Source organism: Palaemon carinicauda, chromosome 40 (genome assembly GCF_036898095.1).
Source record: "Palaemon carinicauda isolate YSFRI2023 chromosome 40, ASM3689809v2, whole genome shotgun sequence".
In the NCBI taxonomy this organism is placed as follows: domain Eukaryota; kingdom Metazoa; phylum Arthropoda; class Malacostraca; order Decapoda; family Palaemonidae; genus Palaemon; species Palaemon carinicauda.
In genome coordinates, this window is record NC_090764.1 from 25040634 (window position 1) to 25060395 (window position 19762).

Genomic DNA, 19762 nt, shown 5'->3' on the forward strand with positions numbered 1-19762 from the left:
CCTTTAGATCTATTTTCGTATATACATATATTCAATGTATTAATGAGGTGTCTTTTCAAAGCGTGTAAATATGAATAGCGAACAAACAAAGGCCTTAGAATTTGTCTCCCAATGTCAATAACAAGAGAACATGTTCTACCTCCAGTTGCTACATATTTCAAACACTCAGATTCATTTAAAGCGTAAAAATATTCCTCCCTTTCTGTTTCATGTAATCATAACCTGTCCTATTTAGTAAATTCTGCTTGGCTAAGATCTCCTACATTCATAATTTTATTCAGCTTAGTCCAATAACCATCAACGATTTCTTTGTAATGTTTACAGTAAGTCAGTGTATAGGATAATTTTCATAATTGCATTCCATGGTAAATCTCTGTTATGCAAATGCAATGCCTTCTAGAGCCTGTTCCCCTTCAATCCGGTTTATCGTCTCTAATTATCCGACCCTTCATACAAGGACTCTTTACTCTACTTGAATGACTCCAACTTTCCAACTTGTTTCAGCTTTCTGGATCCTTCACAGATTCATCATGCAATTCTCCTGTCTCATTTTCACTGTTTGCATTACTGCGAAATTTAGATTTCTTTGGAAAAACCTTTACTCTCAGGAGTTATAGTCTAGAAAGCATGATAATCTTTGGACATCGGCTTGGTCTCTCTCTCTCTCTCTCTCTCTCTCTCTCTCTCTCTCTCTCTCTCTCTCTCTCTCTCTTTAATGTATGTATGTATGTATGTATGTATGTATGTATGTATGTATGTATGTATGTATGTATGTATATTTATATATATATATATATATATATATTATATATATATATATATATATATATATATATATATATATATATATATATATATATATATATATATATATATATACACGCACATATATAAATAATAGATGATATTCTAACATAAGAAAAAGAAATTGACATGGGCAGAACATATAATAAGAATGACGGAAAATAGATGGACATTAAGAATAACAGAATGGGTCCCTAGTGATTGCAAAAGAAGTAGGGGAAAGATTGACGAACCAAGAAAGTTTGCGGGATTGGACTGGCACAGAAAGACAATAAACAAACGCAAGTGGAAGGACATGTCTGAGGACAATCTTCTGCCAGGGACTAGTAATGGCTGATCATATATATATATAAATATATATATATATATATATATATATATATATATATATATATATATAAATATATATATAAATATATATATATATAAATATATATATATATATATATATATATATATATGTATATATATATATGTATACACTATACACGGTAATTTGTCAATTGAATATCTTGACGATTATATCTGTTCACCGCCAGTAGGTGCATAATTATTAAGAACATTAGTTAATTCCTTTCCGTCAAGACAGGTAAACAAAACCATAAATACTGCATACCGAAATCCTGAATCACAAATCTTCTAATTTCGAGCAGATTTGCAAATATTCACATGCAAACAGAAATGATGAAACTGGAGAACATGTCTACTTACCAGTTACAAAATAATGTGTTGAGTGCCGACAGGAAGATATCTTATTGTTTTTGAAGACCCTTTTGAAGTTTTTTTTTCAATATCTCTCTCTCTCTCTCCGTTAATGTTACAATGAAAACCTGGTATAAAAAAGAAAAAAAAATAGTCAAAACAAATTAAACGTACTTTGAGAAAGAAATCTTTTAGTATTTAAATTTTGGAAAAACATGATTGTTTACTCATGAATTTAACTTTATTAAGAATACTGATGCAATTTAAAGAACAACTGTATTATTAAAACTGCAAAGATTTTTTTTTGGCGTACCCTGCATTATTTTTTCAACTCTGTTGTCGCTTTTCTTATTTTATTTATTAACGATAAAAATTAGTAATAATATCGCTCATAAATAATATAAGAATCATAACAAAAAAATAATTGTACAATGAAGTTCTCTTACTAGGAATAACAGCACAATGATGATAAAAAAAAAAACTATTATTAACCAATTAATTAATTCTTGTTAATATTTATATTGTATTGAAGAAATAACTAAAATAAAACCAATGAGAATAATACCTAATTGTGGCGTTTCCAAATTCCGATCTAGTCTAGTAACCATACTAAAATACTTTTCGAAACAATTTACTCTCTTTATTCAATTATAAGTATTAGGATTACAGTCACTGCCGGAAACAAACTTTGATGGATACTATTTCACTTTTGAAGGATATCATTTTATAAGAAATTTATGCTGCCCATAACACAGTTAACTTAAAATGAAATAGTTGCAAAAATGATTATGAGTGTATAAAGTGTTTAGAGAAAAAGACTGAAAATTATACAGTTTTCCAGTTTATCGGGTAAATGTCGATTTATGTTAAATTATAAATAATGAAAGAATAATATTTACGGAATAAGATTACATACATTATATATATATAGCCTATATATATATATATATATATATATATATATATATATATATATACATATATATATATATATATATATATATATATATATATATATATATATATATATATTAAAATGCCAATTTCTCTAAGAAGAAAACTGTTTAATCAATTGGTTCCTTCAGTTTTGACTTATGCATCAGAAATTTGGAGCATTACTAAAGCCTTGGAATATAGCCAGTTATATCTCAGAGAGGGATATGGAAAGAATAATAATGGGAATAACAGCAAGAGACAAAAAGAGAGTAACATGGATACGAGAGCAAACTAAAGCAAAAGGCATTCTAACATGAAAGAAACAGAAATGGAGATGTACAAGACATATAAAGAGAATGACAGATAATAGATGGACCTTAAGAATAACAGAATGAGTCCCTAGAGATTGCAAAGAAAGCAGGGGAAGGAAGAGAATACGATGGATTGACGAACAAAGAAAACTTGCGGCTGTGGACTAGCACAGAAAGACCATAAACAGATGGGAGTGGAAAGACATATCTGAGGCCTTTGTTTTGCAGTGGACTAGTGATTAATGATGATGATGGTCTTCTTCTTATTTGTCTGCATCTTTTCCCACTTTTATGTGGGGTCGATGTTTCTGGCTAGTGTTCTCCATCTACCTCTGTCCCACACTTCATCACTGGTTAATCCTTTGACTGGATTGTATCAAGGATGATGATGTTATTATATATATATATATATATGTATATATATATATATATATATATATATATAATGTATATATACATATATATATATATATAATGCATACATATATACATATATATAAATATATACATATATATAAATATATACATATATATCTATCTATCTATCTATCTATCTATATATATATATATATATATATATATATATATATATATATATATATATATATATATATGCATATATATATATATATAGATATATATATATATTTATATAGACCTATATATACAGTATATACTCTATTGGCAGATATGCTTAACGAATTTCTTTCTAAGGGTGCTTATTAAAAAAAAAATCAACCACAAGGAATAGAAACAAGAGCAAAGCAATAGTGTGGGCACTGATATTCGAAATGATATATAGATGATATTCTCTCTATATAAAAAAAGTTTAATTGTAAAAAGTACACAAGGAAAGTAAATAGCGACTATCTACAAATTGAAATGATTTCAAAAAGTAGAACAAACATCACCGTAATGTATTGCAGTATGAAATCGAAGAGATAATTAGATAATTGGTTGTCTTGTCATTTAAAGGTTCCAGAACAATGTTTCGGCCCCTTCTTTACTCAATGTATACTTAAAAAATTTATATTGGAGAACTTATGTTAACTATTTCAATTATTGCAAAAAATGCAGACTTCGAATCTCACCATTATGAAACCATCAAAGTGTTTATACTGATAGCCATACAGTTTCATTGTTATTGCTAAATTTCTTCTGAACCTCAGAAAAAATGCGTCATCTTTCAGATAAATTTGTCAGTACTCCTTATATACAGTGCCCCTGGTATTTCGGTACCTATGAGATTCAATGAATCGGTAATTCCTAAAAGATCCCACTGTTAACCCGAGATTTCCTCTTATTGTATTCCCTGTTTTTTATGGTTTACTGATGACAGGTTTATCATCATTACCTCTACATTTGTCACCTCCGGCGATTATTGTCTGCCACTCGCCTGTCTGAGGAACTTGAAATGATGTAATCAATGTGATAAAGGATCATCTGGGTTAAGGGTTACATTTATCCTTCATGCTACATCAACGGATTTTTTATGTTTCGTAAACTTCAGCATTATAGCGTTTATGCCTTTCCCTATAAACTCTCTTTTCAACTAATCTTTAGTAATATTTTTGCTACGCCTAGATAATTGAGCTAAGTGTACATAATAAGGCAGATTGAATATCACTCGGTTCTAAAATTAAGTACCTTAAAAGCTGCAGATAATTTACCTAGACTAAACAGTGCAATGCCCAACATCAATTATTACAGCTGAAAAAAAAAACACGGTCTTGAATTTTTATGTGCTAACTAAAAAAAGAAAATACTTTGGAGTCAACATCACATCAGGAATGAAATAAAAGTAGAGTTCATTTATCAAAACATTAACAACTACCAAAAACTGCAGATAGCGGATGCCTTGTTTACAGACCTTTGGAAACAATCAATGGATATTCGACAACAGTATTGCATTGTTCTCCTGTAGAGAAAAAATAGTATTCTTAATTAAAATGAATCCATTGTTACTATTATTCTCTATTGATAATTGCCGACCTGGAACAAATAAAAACAATGTACAACGAATCCGTCATTGAAAGAATTTCAATGAAGTCAATGAACTATTACCAGCATTCAAGTGTTACAGTTAAATAGTGAAGCTTTAGCATAAAAAAATATATATATATTCTATCAGCTCCATAATATCTGTTACATTTCATCTGTACAACACATTCATTCTCTTATATACAGTTCAATACTTCATTCCAATTGAAAATCTAACATTCCTATCGTACTATGCATGAATAGAAAAAGAAGTAATTTGCGCAACAATGATAAAACTAAACATAAAGAGGTACAACTAACATACTTATTCGTTTCCAGCCTGCTTTCCCAAAGGAATAGATAAGGAACCGGAAAGGGGAGTCTGGTTATAGGTAATCAAAGTGCTCTTCGCAGCGGACATAAAGATAATCCACCTCAAGACGACGCTAGCTACTACATAATACAGTGCCATTTCGACTGTTTCCCAGACGTCGTAAAGACTTCACTCGAATACATTCTCAACCAAGAGAAAGATAAAGGTTAATATAATCCATAGGTCTTTGATTAATATAAAATCAAAAACATATGTTCCTTCATTGAAAACTTCCCATCGGGAGGATAGATCGATGAATGATTAATGTATGGAATTTGAGGCATAAGGCACAGAAGGATTCCGCTAAGTTGGATATTGATTTCGTGAAGATTGTTTATTTTTCTGATCATTTGTTGGCATTACTATTATCATTATTACTAGCTAAGCTACAACCCTAGTTGGAAAATCAGGATGCTAGAAGCCCAAGTACTCTAACAGGGAAAATAGCTCAGTCAGAAAAGGAAATATATATATATATATATATATATATATATATATATATATATATATATATATGTATATATATGCGTGTGATTGTATTAAGCCAGAAAGGAACCCTTGAAAATCATGATTGAAACTAGGGCTATTATCTTAATAACTCTTCAGACTAACAATGAGATAAAAACAGAACTATATTCCTTTTAAACAGACCTCAAAATCCTTTACATCTATGTTAAATTGAAGGAAAGTAGATAACCATAGTTAGACAAATATTTCTCCCTACGTTCTGTTAACCAAATTGTGGATATGACAAAGTTAACAAGACAAAATCACTGTATTTTTATGTATATATATAGATAACTAATATACAGTATATACATACATACATATATATATATATATATATATATATATATACTATATATATACATAAATATTCCACTATATATACCGTGGTGAAAGGGCTTGCATATCGCCATGATTAACAAAGCTGTGCTAGTAATATCATCATTAGTAGGTTGGTTTGCTGTAAGTGACCAGACGAAAATCCTCCACCATCACCAATTTGCACTGGCTATAATTTTTTATAGCGTGTAACGAAAACTAGTCAAACCCCAGGCATCAATTGAGATGTTTGAGGTCTTTGTCCTGCAGTTGTTGTTGTGTGTGTGTGTATGTGTATGTATATATATATATGCAAATGTATTATACAGTATATATGTTATATTATATATATATATATATATATATATTGTATATACCGTTGTATATAACATATACACGTATAAACATACATACACACACCCATATATATATATATATATATATATATATATATATATATATATATATATATATATATATGCATGATTATATGTGTGTTTATATACATGGCTTGAGTAAACATCGGTATAAGGTAATCTACCTATTCATAATTATCAAAGAACGTAGCGTAATTAAAATGTTCTACTCCACTTCCCACCGTCTTACTGATTTAACGATTTTCTTGAGGAAAAAAAACTGATCTCAGTAGTAAAACTAATGAGTCTACTGTACACCCTTAACCATAAAGAAAAGTAAAAACACATAATAAAAAGCAATTCCATAACAATAAAACCGGTATCGAACGTAATGTTTTTTACTGATAAACGAAGCTTTCGTCCATTAATATTCAAAATATTTCCTCCATGGCAGCCTAAACAATTACAATTCATTTGATGAATTTCCGAAATATTCTAAAGCTATTATCGGTTTTAATTGATTTCCACGAGAATTCGTAAAAATACGTATCATTCATATGACTATACATGAACGCAAAAATAATAATTCTAGTATTGACTTTTGTACATGCAATAATTCTTTCCCTAAAAGGATAAATTGAATTTGAGGTTAGTTCTTATTTATATGAGAAAAACAAAAAAATACTTTATCTGTCTTAGCTATAAGGTACCCAATATTCCGGCATTTGTCAAGTTAAGTGCATGCACTTAAAAAAAAAAAAACTAATTATAATCGTATTTCAGTAAAATAAGAGGGATCGTAATTTTACCCTACGTTGTTATTATATTTTACTGGTTTGTAACCACAATATCACCCATTTACGTCAATATATCCGTTTTTAAAACGCTAAATGCCAAGCTACATTTATTCCAGGATTGTGACCGCTTTTTACTTAAAATTTTTAACAGTGTATGCTATGAACTTCAATGGCATAATATTCTCATTGATATCTAACATGAATTTCTTTTGTGCAAATGAAGTCATTTTATAAATTCCTTATAGCGTGAGTCTCATAAACGCGCCATTACCCCTCTTAACACAAAGTTGTAGCTTAATTATTCACTCGAGCGCCAAACCCTTTTAAGGTAGCAAAATATCGTAACAATATATTTTTGTAAGAACTCTAGCACCGTAAATTTCTACGGTAAGGAGTTACTTTCGCCTATGTTTTTGGCAATTGAGTACACTATACTTTACTACCATAAACACCCACTTAATCTATATGAAAATATCTAAACACTTGAGTAATGCATAGCAAAAAAAATTAATTTTCGGTAAATGTTTTCCCTTAATTCACCTGAACACGAAAACTTTTATCGAGGATACAAAAAAAAAAAAAAAAAAAAAATAATTTTCGGTAAATGTTTTCCCTTAATTCATCTGAACACGAAAACTATTATCGAGGATACAAAAAAAAAAAAAAAAAAAAAAATAATTTTCGGTAAATGTTTTCCCTTAATTCATCTGAACACGAAAACTTTTATCGAGGATACAAAAAAAAAAAAAAAAAAAATAATTTTCGGTAAATGTTTTCCCTTAATTCATCTGAACACGAAAACTATTATCGAGGATACAAAAAAAAAAAAAAAAAAAAATAATTTTCGGTAAATGTTTTCCCTTAATTCATCTGAACACGAAAACTACTATCGAGGATACAAAAAAAAATTAATTTTAGGTAAATGTTTTCCCTTAATTCATCTGAACACAAAAACTACTATCGAGGATATATATATATATATATATATATATATATATATATATATATATATATATATATATATATATAATATCGGTAAATGTTTTCCTTTAATTCACCTGAACACGAAAACTATTATCGAGGAGACAAAATTTAGCTATGCTATCTAGCTGAATAAATTTCCTTTTTATCGATATTTAGTTTAATATATGTATAAGTCTTGTAAGTCTAAACGATAAATGAAAACTACATAAAGATTTCTAGTTAGTCAACGCATGAGTATTTGAAGGAATAATTCAATTCAAATGATTATACTGACTTTACTCATCTCGTTAGAGACTTCATTCAAGTCTAATTTTAAAGAAAAATAACAGCGAGTTTATTCTTTAATATTCATATAATTCCCCAAATATTTACAGTTATAAAAAACATGTATAAGTGTGCCGACAATGAAAAAAAGGTTGATGGTGTTATTTAGAAGAATAGGGTAATTGCAAAAATTAATATATATTCTTGAATGTTTAACTAATCTAATAAGTTTCTAATAATATATAGGTTTCCCTTTTTGGTAAATAATCTGTGGGCATAAATAATAACAGAAAATTAAAAACTACTTTCTCGAATTTTGTCAAAATTTACAGAGAATACAAAGGCAAATAATTTCATTGTACTGGTTGCAGTTTCTTTGCTTTTTATGTAGGAGTGTTTATGTTAGTATCATTCTACAGCTAAATAAATACATGATATACCGTGCGTCAATAAAAAGTTCACCAAATTGTGAAAATACCGTAAAACTGGTGTCAAATGTTGCGATACTGAAAACGTTTAGAAAGCGTTACTAAAGTGTTATTTAAGTGTGGTTTCAAATACAATAATTATTTTTAAATATACAGTATAGTGAACAATTAATCTTTCAAATTATATATTATAATTAGTCAATATTCTATGGACATAAATGATAGCAGTAAATGAACCACAAAATTCTAGATTTCTTTCAAAATTTATTGTGATATTAGACATTTAAACAACTTTATTGAAATATGTGTGGTGATTTTATATTTTACTTTAGAATGTTCATTTTGCTGTAATCTTACAGCTAATTAGATACGTAATAAATCTTACATCAATACAATTTCCACAAAATATAGGGAAATATATATAAAAAACATAAACCAAATGTAACAATCACGGAATAAATTAAAAAAATACATAATACACACACACACACACACACATATATATATATATATATATATATATATATATATATATATAATATATAGATATATATATATATATATATATATATATATATATACACAGTATATTTATATATAGATATATATACAGTATATTCATATGTATATATATATATATATATATAAATATATATATATATATATATATATATATATATATAAATATATATATATATATATATATAAATATATATATATATATATATATATATATATATATAAATATATATATATATATATATATATATATATATATATATATATATATAAATATATATATATATATAAATATATATATATATATATAAATATATATATATATATATATATATATATATATATATATATATATATATATATATATATATATATATATATATATATATATAAGAATTATGAAATACAGATTTACAGGCAAATTGAAAAAAAAAATCAGCAATGAATTAACATCAACGTTTTATCCGAATCCTTAATGATTTTTTTTTATTTCTCCTCCATTTTTAGGAACAATTTTGGAGAATCTTGTATTTTTTTTTATAAGGAGGGGAACATGGAAAACTTTTATAGTCATCTTTCTGGTCATCAGACAAACCTTGATGGATTTGGGCGTAAAGTACTTCTGCTTGGAGTGGTATTTCAAGAACCAGTCATGCGTTGACCCCAGGAAGTCGTGTCACGTCATATGCCATTCATGAAGTGCACACTACACTCCTGATGAGAGGCGCCTTAGGCCTATTCTCTCTTCTTTAAAGTTTCTTGGCCTTAACCAAACTTGATGGTCATGCTTGAGTCAGAAGTTGCCAGTCAAAGACGATCAGCTGGAATCAAAGGTCCATCAGGTGGTGGTATTGCAACAGGCATTGAAGGAAGAGGATGATGGAAGGACCATCGACTTTCATTAGGATGCAAAGAAGGGCCAGAGTCTATTATGGGGCCAGAGTCTATTATGGGGCCAGAGTGAGGCTACCCATCTTCATTGCAGTACTAAAGGTGTCGGCAATCATTTCGTTTAACTCACGAAGGGAAAGGTTATTCTTATATATACTATATTTTGTACAGAGTAAAGGCAATCAGAAAGGCAAGTTTCATCATATACGAAACTGTTTTCTTGGTGCAGTGGACGGGTTTTCTCGCAAACAAATAATTATATTCACACTCGCCTTATGACTGATGTACTGTTTTATGACCTGTAGCATCTCATATTCACTTTTCATAAACAAACTTGCCACTCTGCCTGCCCCACAGTTTTTTTGGAAGAAACTACTCGGTGAAGACATGGCACCCTTTACCAAAGGGCTGATTCGTGAGTCAGATAACGAAATCACATAGTGACGATGAAGCACCTCGGTAATTGGTGAAATCAAGGACAGCCCAACTGAGCCTTGCACAGAAAGTAAATTTTTATGCCGTACTTCACAGGTTTCATTGGATTATATACCTTGACTGAGAGGCGCCTCTCAACTTTAACATCCCTTCTTCCAGTGACAGACGTTTCTTCAGGATATAGAGACTCCAGCATTTTCCCCTGATGTACTGCATAACCAGCTGAATGACATTCAGCTTCTAGATATTATTTTCATGTACTGAATGTTTTAAAATACTTCCCAATCACCTCAAAATGCCCGAATGACATCATTGCTGAGAAAGATTTATGGAACGTTTTATTCCTTACCAAGAATACCTGCATCACCTTTATATTTATACCATGTGACTATCATTCCTCTTCCAGACATACCTTACAAATCGTGGTCGGTTACTTCACCATAGTATCATCGGTCTTGTCAACTATTGGTGTCTTTCCTTTCTTTAACCTCTTAATCCCCCTGGTCTTACCCTAAGCAGTTACTTTTACAAGCATTCTCAGAATTACACTAACCCTTTAAAGAAAGGAATTGCACGCCTCTGACTCTATCCTCCATTCAATAAATATTGGTAATGCACACTCTCTATGGAGCAAGGATATTTGTTGGTTCATCAAGCTATTTCTCTTGATTTACTTCAAAACGAAAGGTTCCAGAGCAAACAACACAGGTTACAGCCAAACTCAAACTTCAACTGCTAAATTATGGATAAATACCCAGCACAGAAACCTTTCCCATCATTAATATTTCGTGTTCCTAAACAGAGAGCTCATCAGTAACAAAATGACCTCCTTATACAGTATGACATAGACCTTTATCTTGTAAGCACTCTTCACCTATTATAGACCTTGCTTTCCAAATCTACTTCATGTTATCGATCAAATGCTTCCAAGTTTTCCTCTCCTCTTCCTCGTATCAATTCCTAGCAATATCCTCTTCATTGGCAGTAGCCATCCTACTCTATTCTTTCCACGTAATCATAATATTTCAAGACACCTTAAATCATATTTCCACCTATACTTACATTTTCACCACTTGAACCTATATCCTCACTTCTCCCCAATTCCGTTCTCTTTCAACGTAAATACCAATCAACACTCATCTGAAAAGAAATAAAAATTATCCCTTCCCCTTCTCACTTTTTACCATATTCGATTTGCTTACTCTGTAAGCATTTTGTGGAGAAATGGTGGCTCAGCACTAATGCTAAATAACAGGGTACAAATCAGTATTTAGTAATTTGAATCGACAATTCGAAATTAAGCAGGATGTATGATTTCTTATTCGTTTGTCATTATGTCTTGAAAACATGAAAATAAAAGATACATTAAATAAAAATAAGTCTGAACGATGACACTTTTGATTGAAATATCAAAGTATCTTGATGATCGTAAAGTGATGGAGATGGAATATGATATGGAATTCCAGATGAACTCAGAAATATACATATTACATGACTAATCCTTATACTGACAATATACTCAACAAATTTATAAATTCATTCGTAATAAATATCCAATTTGAAAACTGAAGAGGACAGAGGGGAAAGACTTTAACAATCTTTTTAAAGGCTTAAAGGTTATTCCTGCGAGGCAGAGGCAAGGAACATTGACATTGCTCTAGCATGGCAATGCCCTGGAGATTTACCATATATACATGTGAACAGCGCCCAAGACCCCTTTCCACCCAAGCTAGAACCAGGGAGGGACAGGCAATGGCTGCTATTGACTCAGTAGGTAGACCTATAGGCTCCTTTAAAACCCCATCCTTAACTCACAAGAATAGTGAATATGCAGACACTACAAGAAACTGTCGAACTTGAGCGGGTCTTGAATCCCAGTCAAGCAGATCGCAAGGAAAGGACGTTTTCAATAGGCTACAACAACCCTAAAGGGCTATTCCAATATTCAACTCATTCCTTTAGATATTCTTATATAAAAATGTTAGAATGGAAATGGTATCCCCTAATACCATGAAACAATTGGTTATTTAACATTAGGTTTCGGCCTTGATGAATGCCCTTTACATTTTTTTGCAAGCCAAGGTTCTATTGAGTAATGATCTGTAAAAAAAAAAAAAAAAAAACAAGGAACACAGCTCAAAGCACAATCATTCTGGGTGTCGACACAGAAACAGTCATCAAAGAGCCATAGCATTTATTAGTGAACAAGCGTATTCCGTCACGTCTACCTTATCCCCTTGATATCTCTTTGATACCACTTGGATATCACTTTGATAACGTGAAAGGGTTTAGATGTTCTCTCTGATAGTTTCCGTGTCAGTGTCAAGTGTTTGTTATACCTTTACCAGCGCATTAGCAGCATCTGTTTGTGATTTCGAACGTATTCTCATTAGACTACTGAAACTTTTTTGCCTTTCTTTTGCAACAGTAACAACAGATATTAAAAAGGCTTAATAACAAACGCCGATCTTTATTTCGTAAGTGTCTTTACCGATTAAATTCCGGACGTTTAATAACCTGAATATATGTCAATACGGAGATCGATGAGACGATTTAACCAAAAAACGTAAATAAATGAAGCATAACCAATGTCATTTCCAAACCTCTAGCCAGCTGTAAGATCAAATCCTTATCATAACAAAGTGACCAATTTCTCAATAAAGAATCTGATTTATTTACAGGATGTCTACGATAAAAAAAATGCCCTGATAATAACCACAATAGGTAACGATTTAAAATGTTGTGCATCCTAATTAGAACTCTGTTCAATTATCTAGACACCATTATCAAAAGTTATTATCTGTTATGGTAATATTGTTTTGAACGGTAACTAAACGATTGCTATAATACCGTATTACGAAAATATTTTTCTCTTAGTAAATATGTGTTGGCCTGGGTTTTTCATTACTGAACTTGTTCTATTTTTCAATGCTATAGATAATTTACTTTCAAAGATGGTGAATTTACAAAGTGTATATTTCTTGCGTAAACAAATTAAATTGTACTGAAATACACTTCCATTCCGCGATTTTTCCCAAAGTAACACTACAACATTAAGTACAGAATGACATTTAGAGAAGAAACCCTCGTTTACGTAATGATTCTCATTAACAGATTATTTCGTGGCTCTGGATAATCTATAATGTAGGAGACCGCAGAAAAACAAAGAAACTAATTTTTATCTTTTGAATCTACAAATATTCACAATAAGAAAAATTACTAATATTCAATAGCACATGAAGCGTTACATATATTGTAATGTTTGAGTTTTAGGAAAAAGTGTGTCTCTTTGAAAATTGTGTTTTAATCGAGACCTAAGACAAATTGAATTTGTACTTGTTTAAAAAAAGGATAGGATATTCATATTCAGGTCTTACTTTTGTATTAATTATCCAAACAGTTTTAAGGATGTACAGTTAAGATTTTCAACAACTGATATAAAAAGGACAAATTACGAATGTAACCAACATATTTTTATGAACAAATGACGCATGAAAGTAAGAATGAATAACTTATCATCAATGATAAAAAAGATTTACTGCATCTTTCTGTTTACTAGGATTTAAGAATGATCGGGCTTGTAAAGGACTTAAGAGCAATCAAAGGATGTCACCAACTGAATAATTATAAAAGCACAGGGTTGAGAGGGTATTGCTCAGAATTCCCACTTCTTCATTGATAAAGAAAAATGGCTAAATCAAGACATGATATATATTTAAATCAAGAAATGAAATAACGTTTTAAATTCAAATTCCACTTTGCAAAAAGACTACTTTTTCCGTTGGAACTTAAGACATTTTTATTTACAAACTATCTTGATTATGTAAAAAAATGCACAAGCTCATTTTATTGTTTTTACCATGAGTGAATTAGCAAACAGATGTAATGCTTATTTATCTTCCCATATGTCATATTAACTGTACTAACCATGTAAATAATCCCATACAAAATATGATAAACAAATCAGCTACGAGCAAAATTTCTTTCAAATATTTCTATGAGCATTCTTTGGGAGTCTAAATGAAGGGAAAAACAATGCTGAAGTTTTAAAAATCCCGATTGTCTCTTCAATAATAAATCAGACAAAAAAAGTTTATTTATTTACCCCAATGAGTATCTAAATAAACGGGTCTACTTTTCTTTAACCTTCATCTATGTATAAGGTAAATCATGCAGAACTCACGAACCCTTCTACAATTATAAGCGAAACTGTAATCACAGCCCCATGGAAAAGTTGCAAGATACACTCGATACAGAGCTCCGTTGGACTTGGTTCTTTGGTTCTGGGAATGTTACGGGGAAATGTAACTTGAAAAGAATAGACCTGTTTTGATGTGCCTTTGAATCTAGACCTCCTTTGCAACATTCATATCTTTGACATGAGAGAGAGAGAGAGAGAGAGAGAGAGAGAGAGAGAGAGAGAGAGAGAGAGAGAGAGAGAGAGAGAATATTAGGGAAAAAGGTGATGCTTGTTCTTTATTGAAGTAGTTTATTGAGCAGTGGAAAGCTAAGATTCATAGCGAATACAAAAATTGCATGGAATAGTTTATATTTTAAAATATAAATACCTTTTATTCTAATTATGAAAATAGTGGCAATTAATAAAAGAGCCAAAACATGTCTAAATGGAAACTGAAAGACTTCTCTAAGAACATAAAACCAGCTTGGGGTGAAGAGAAAGTCCTCAGTTTCGATTTTATAATTTGAATCCTCTTTGTTGGGTTTGCAAGGTTCTGTGTGCCTTTCTAATAAAAATAATGTCTAATGCTCCACTTGATAAATTGTTTAACGTTGACAAGATTTTTTAATAATGAATGAGGTTTTCAGATGAAGCCTGGTGTTACAATGGATTCTGATTTATTTAAGTTTACTGGCTGCAAGCATCTAGTCCACTATTATATGCACATCTTGAAATATTCCTAAGCATTTTCTAAAGCAGTCCTCTACAGCATGAGCAAAAGCACAGTAAATCTCATAGTGTAGTTATACAGTTTGTCATAGTCTTGCAACTCCGGTGAGTATTCGTGTGGACGAAAAAGGTACTCTACATTTCTCTTCACAGACTAATAGCACACATGAAAATGTCAGAAAAAGTGTGCGGGCATTCCATATCCCGTCAAATCTTCTGCTATAACTGTCAAAGTAACTAATTTAACTCTTAAAAAATGCTCTTTGTTGCGTAGCGGGATATATCCATGTTATGGGTGCTAGCCGTCAAGTTCTAATTCAATTGCCTTAAAAATTTCACCAGAGAGTTTATATATAAGAATACTATGATAAATTTATAAAATGCCATAGGTTTTGCTTTAAAGCGATCCCACTCCGTACTTGATCTAAATATGACACGAAGTGTACTTTTTCATATTGCAAATATAAAGTTGTTTATAACGAGTTAATCAAGTAACAAACATATCAAAATTTATTGTGCTATTAAAAAAAAAAAAAAAAAAAAAAAAAAAAAAACCTTAGGCATAGGTTTCATGGTAAATGTTACATATTTCTATGTTTTATCAAAGTTTTTCTTTACTGCATACTGTATAATTTCCAATCTAGAAACCAATAGTTTGTAGAGTGAAACAACAATTCATTTTTTTCAACAGATTTGTAATGAGTGTGGAAGGAAAGGGCGTACCTTCGACTCAGCAGTGCTCGTGTATACAAAGCAGTGCCCTTTGATATGAAGAAAAGCATCTTGTCATAACAGACAAAGCCAATCACAATCAACGGCAGTGATAAAGGTCGTAGGCGTATTAAAAAGGCAACAAATATACACGATAACGAAGTTTCTAAGAGAATAAACCCATTGAAGGTTGCTAAAAACTTCCAATATCACATGACAAATAAGCGTTACAAATTCTATACTCACAAAAAAACCCTAGACATGTTACGTAGCTAAAGGATACCATCTGTGTGTAACGAAATACGCTTTCCTCGTTCGGTTTGATCAAAGTCAATTCCACAAAATCTTCCTCAGACTAAAATAACATCACTACCAACGTTTTTATGTAGCTTGTGGACATATAAGCCATAAAGGGCTGCGTGAAACACTTCCTATTTCAGAGATAGAACACAGAGAATTGAACAGTTACCATTCTTGTAAGATGAGGAATAATGGAGGAAAACAAAAGAATGGCGAGTAAAAATAAGTACAGAGAACAAAGAGAGAAGAAATCGCAGAACTGAACGGAAAAAATAAATTAGAAGCAAGAAAGAAAAAGGGACAAGGAAAGGGAAAAGAAAGAATATGATGAATGAGTCATAACAAGAACTAAAATACATAAGGAAATTAACAGCCGTTGGCCCCCCTATCTCTCTCTCTCTCTCTCTCTCTCTCTCTCTCTCTCTCTCTCTCTCTCTCTCTCTCTCTCTCTCTCTCTCTCTCTCTAAGAGTGTCTCCCCCCAAAAAATTTAATTGGAATGCGTAGCATTAGGTTTACTCTACATCAGAGCGTCCATGGATGAAATGACCGTCCTATTTTTTCAACTTACTCTCGTCTGTTCTGTTATTTTGTGGGTCCTTTGAATGATGTGGTCTAGAAACACACAGTGAAGAGACATCCCACGCACAACTGAAAAGACTTGTTTTAGCAAGGGAAAAAAATGTAAAAAACAATCCATTTCAAAAGGGAAATTACTCACGCCAAATAATTAAATCTTCATCAAAACGTTATTTAGATCAGCATTTCCCAAACGGGAGGAAATTTTCCACCGGGGGAAATTTCGAAGCTATGAAGGGGGAAATAGTTACACTGCCTAGTAGCAATATAAAGAATCTCAGATAGACCTTCTCTTGCATGCGGCGAGAGAGAGAGAGAGAGAGAGAGAGAGAGAGAGAGAGAGAGAGAGAGAGAGAGAGAGGGGGGGGGGGGTATTTGTACATTTTAAAAGAAGATTAGTAAATAGTCACAGTGTGTTTTGGCTACTATCTCCCTACTACACATGTAGGGGGAAATTTGGATCCTTTAACTGGCTGCAGGGGGAAATGACAGAAAAAAGTTTGGGAACCCCATGTATTAGATAATGTTTCAATTATAAGTAAAATCTATTAACATTTCAAAACCAGAAAATATAATTGTTAAAAAGAGACAAATCGGAATGAAACAACTAAAGACGATTGACCTAGCTGTTGTATATTTACAGTTTGCAAGTTACATTTGACCTTGTCGTTTCTATATCTTTCGTTTGCAATTTATATACGATCCTTCTGAATGCAGTTGTATGTTACAGAATCCATTGATTGGATATTTTAACCATGGTAGTGCGAGATACATCATTTAGGATTCTAAAAAGTTGATTAGTACTCGCTCAAATTTGGTTTACAAGTAAGGTTATTATACATATTCCGAGGAAGTGAGATGGACTCAAAATTTAGACAGAGTTGCAAAGCCGAGAACGACCGTACAGACTCGTCATCGACCTTGTTGTAACAGGGCGCCATGCACTTCATATGAGAAAGGAGCAAATCAACATAGACGCCCTGGAAGGAAGTACAGTACTGAGGTTATTTGACTACAGAGAGAATGCTGTGACAGCGAGACCACAGCTTGTTACGAGAAACACAGCCGTTCAACAAGGGGCCAACGTGGTAGACAAGTCTTGATTTTCTGAGGGGGCGAGTAAAGGCATCCTGACACTTGCACGATTTTCGTTTCCCCAATACCGCACAATGCGTCATGTCATTGCTGCCTTAAAGCCTTCGTGCGGAGTATATATATATATATATATATATATATATATATATATATATATATATATATATATATATATATATAAAATTATAGTTCTAGGTAATTTGGCTCCCGGCCAATTTGGACCCTGGTAATTCAGTATAAACTACCAAGGTATATTACTAGAGTGATAGTTTGAGTTAAGTACATTCATACATACATATGTGTGTATGTAATAAATAAAGAAAGACATAGATAACATGTTAACATGTGTGACTCGTGATAGGGTATGTGTAGGCTAGAGAATTTGTGTCCGCATGTGCTCGTATTCTTGTATTAGGGTTCCTGGTAATTACGTTACACCTATCTACATAACTCTCGTATCTCCAATTAGCAAGGTAGTTAACCCTTCATACGTAAAGGTTTATGTGTCCATGTAATTTGAGCTACTAAGTTGATTAACCATTTTTCATATTTTTGGAAACATTACTTGCATTAGATTTGCTCATAAAGCTTAATCAAAACACATGAGCTAAGTTGCTTCCATTGAAGCATTTTTTTATTGTTAAAATAACGAATGCGCAGTATAGGTTATTTTCAGTTAATTCCTTCGTGATGTTAAGGCGGAGAAACGTATTCCTTATCTGTTAATAGGTTAATTAGGCAATGTAAAAGACTCCAAAAAGTATAAAGTGGAATATATTTTGCCCCATTCATCTCTCAAGTTTTGGATCGCAAAGGATGCTCGGCTGCAGAAAATTTCTCTAGCGTCTGCAGTTTCCTAATCTTACCTCTATCTCACAATTGTTCACGGTCTTCAAGGGCATTAAAGCCATCTCCCCCAACAAGCTTTACAATTCATGAACAAAATTCTTACTATTGCCTCCATTATCTTTTTTATTATTTACTCTGCTCCAACATATTTTCTCTATTCTAGCAACTTTTGTTCTGCATAATTTCCATTTCTCAAGTAAACATTTGATGTTGTTCTCTGAAAACCATGTATTTCTATCAATCAACCCTCTTTTCAAATATACTTTAACAAGACTCCTCTTACTCATTTTCTCCATGAACTATATAGCTAATAGCAACGCAATCTCTTTCTCTGTTATCTGTATTTGCAATCATCCTTTCATGTTCTCTCAATCCAGCCAGGCATAGAATCAGATTCTCCAAAAAGGATTCTCTTTCACTTCAAAGAGAATGCTCTCCATTTCTAAAAAATTTACACATTCTATAAAAAATTCTCCCACCACTCTCACTCTTACTAATACACTTGAATATCATATTTTTTGTTCTGGTCATTTCTAAGCAAACTGATCTTCAGTTTTTACTTAGCATCAAAACATTAAGCTTCTTCCCTCCTGGAACAGATCAACTATATTCCTTCACTTCTGCACCATATTCAAAACACCAGAATGTATTCAATCTTTACTATCACAATAAAGGCAATGGAGAGTTAATAGCACAACACGTGCTATTTGGTAACT

At 31.5% G+C, this 19762-nt stretch overlaps 1 long non-coding RNA gene across 3 annotated transcripts in view; it reads right to left on the bottom strand.

Moving 5' to 3' along the window:
* Nucleotides 1-1532: 1532 nt before the first annotated feature.
* LOC137632001 (uncharacterized) overlaps nt 1533-19762 on the bottom strand; it is a 494817-nt gene continuing 476587 nt past the window's right edge. For all 3 annotated transcript variants that reach the window (XR_011041987.1, XR_011041986.1, XR_011041988.1), the window contains one exon: nt 1533-1634. This is a non-coding gene — a long non-coding RNA (uncharacterized lncRNA). The remainder of the gene's footprint in view (nt 1635-19762) is intronic.